Below are 2500 nucleotides of genomic sequence, written 5' to 3' on the forward strand. Positions count from 1 at the left end.
GTTGGAATGGGGTTGCTACTTTGAGTATGGCATCACAGACGTCCACATCATACTTTGCTTGCTGTAACCTTTCCTGGGACACAAAATTGAAAGCTGGCTCCTGAACCTACAGCAAGTTAACCACATCTACCTCCCCCACTTCCTGGTACAGATGCTGGAATGCTGGAATGATCTTGCTAGGTTGTTTTGGGTGACATCGTCAAAGACAGGTATGGCTCTACTAGATGAAGTCCAAGAAGGGCACCTGCACAGTATATCACCTTCAGGAAGTCCAAGTTTAATAAACGCCTCACAATGCAAGCTAACTGATTAGTAACATGTTCATATTTCTGCAAAAAGGATGCCACATCTTCCAGATTGTAGAAACTGATAGCGCAGATCAATGTCAGGCGATTGAAGCGTTCGTGCTTGAGGCTGACAGACTTGTTTAGTCGAGGCGCTATGTGGATATCAAATTTATGCGCCTGGTTCCATGGCTTGTGATCAAAGTCATGGTTGATGAGTCGAGTCATACAATCGAGGGTTTGTTCAGTCACACATGTTGCAATTGTTGTTGTACTGACAAGGAAGTTTGAGTAGATTTTGCCTCTACCCACCGTGTTCTTTATTAAGCCCACTGTTTGGTGATGACGCGATTAAACATAAGAGTTGGGTGTACATTGCAGAAAAGATTATCTGGGAAGTGTTCAGACTCCAGACTTTTTGCCAATGGCTCATCCATTTTCAAATTGTGAGATGTCTGGTCTGTAATTACAAAGTCTCGAACAGAGTTTTAGATGGGACACCACTTGCCGCTTCCAGAATTTCAAGAACTGCCACCCTGAGAGCAGCCAAGTTATTCCTGGCCTCAGAAGTAATGCTCATAGTCGGTAGGGCACGGTATGTTCCATTGACAGTGATACCTGAACGGAAAAAGAGCCTGCGCCCTGCTTCTTTGAACCCTCATCAAAATAGGTCACAACTACTTGTTCATCAGAGTTCATGATCTCCTGGACAATTTCACCCAGCGCCATAACTTCAGTGCTCTTGCCTGCATCCCTGACACTCTTGGATTTTGGCAGGGTGTCCAGATCAATAATTTCTGAGTCTGTGTGCTTTCCATTTTCGCCCAAACATCTTGTTGCCGACTATGATCACAGCTGATTCTGCTTGCCACTTAGACATGTAGTATCAGCTCTTCAGCTTGTCAACTGTCTCGTAGAATTCTGGTCGGACTTTTCGTATACTTTCACGGATGTGCTGATGTCGGCGTGGTAATTCATCATGCTGCTGAATGACTGTGTCTGTCGCCGTCTGCCGCGTATTAACACTTGGACTTTCACTTTCTTCAACTTCCAACATCAGAGTAGGGGTTATGGTGCCCATCCCAGCATATTCAGAATCAGTCTGTTCGCTGTCCTCAAAGGATGAAATTGACACAGAGATTTCTTTCTCTTTTTCACACTCAGCTCTCATTCTCTCAAGGCTCTGCATATCCCTGCTGCGAGGCTCCATCGTTTTCATCCATTTCCTGTCCACGAAGTCTTCACAGTACATTTCCTTCTTGGTTCTTTGATCCTCAAGGAAGGCCCATTCCATTTCACCTATTTCCACCTCATGTTTCAGTTCCATCTTTTTGCGTATTTCAGAGTCCTGGCAGAACACGTCCATCAAATGTTTCATCCTTTCACTGAAGCCTGCTATTCTCGCTTGAAAATTGTCACTTTGTCGCTGTTTCCGTGTTTGGATCAAAGTGACAATTTCACCGTACAGCTTCATGATGTGTTTCTTTATGTGCCTGGTGTGGATGGTGCACAGACTGCAGAATAGTCAGTGTTCCTGAACCAGTTCTGCCAACATCTGAGCTGTTGCATCCTTGGAGCGCTGAGCTTGCCCTGCCCGCTTTGGCCACAGCAAGTACAGCATATTCTGTATGACATCTTTGCCAGTTGGGAGCATCCTATGCGGTAATTCTACTCTCTCTATATAGTCCACATCATACAGAGTCTTTCTGGAATGAGATCTCGTCTAAGATAGCCATATCGGTTCAACCTCCAAAAAGAGAAATAGTATTATGTTCCTGTAAACAATCATATATATTCTGTTCCACTCATTAGTTCCCCTGAAACCAATATATATATATATATATATATATATATATATATATATATATATATATATATATATATATATATATGTATATATCCACTATAAAGTAATGTCGTAGCACATTGATAAAATAAACTTTTTATCCCACAGTCGGAGAAAAGAAGACACTAATGTCGAGTGTTCTGTATATTTCGATCACTAACTGTGACCCTCTTCAGCAGAATGAATACATAGTGGAAGGCATGTGCTTATATACAAAAATGTGAGGTGAGAAAAGGAACAAGCTCAGGTTACATGACCGATGCTCCGCAAGTCGCGTGGGGTTTTGTGACCTTGGAGTACATGAGGTAGCTCGTGGCTGACTGCTGAGGTAGTGATGCAGTCAGGTGACCACTGGCCATTTGATATGTTA

General features: G+C 43.1%; 1 protein-coding gene across 3 annotated transcripts in view; it reads right to left on the bottom strand.

Annotated features, from left to right (window-relative positions):
* The window catches only part of LOC143038883 (uncharacterized), a 139803-nt gene that overhangs the window by 12049 nt on the left and 125254 nt on the right, over nt 1-2500 (bottom strand). The gene's annotated exons all lie outside the window — the stretch shown is intronic.

The sequence above is a fragment of the Oratosquilla oratoria genome, chromosome 25 (assembly GCF_046742065.1).
Source record: "Oratosquilla oratoria isolate Oo_2021 chromosome 25, ASM4674206v1, whole genome shotgun sequence".
NCBI classification, from domain to species: domain Eukaryota; kingdom Metazoa; phylum Arthropoda; class Malacostraca; order Stomatopoda; family Squillidae; genus Oratosquilla; species Oratosquilla oratoria.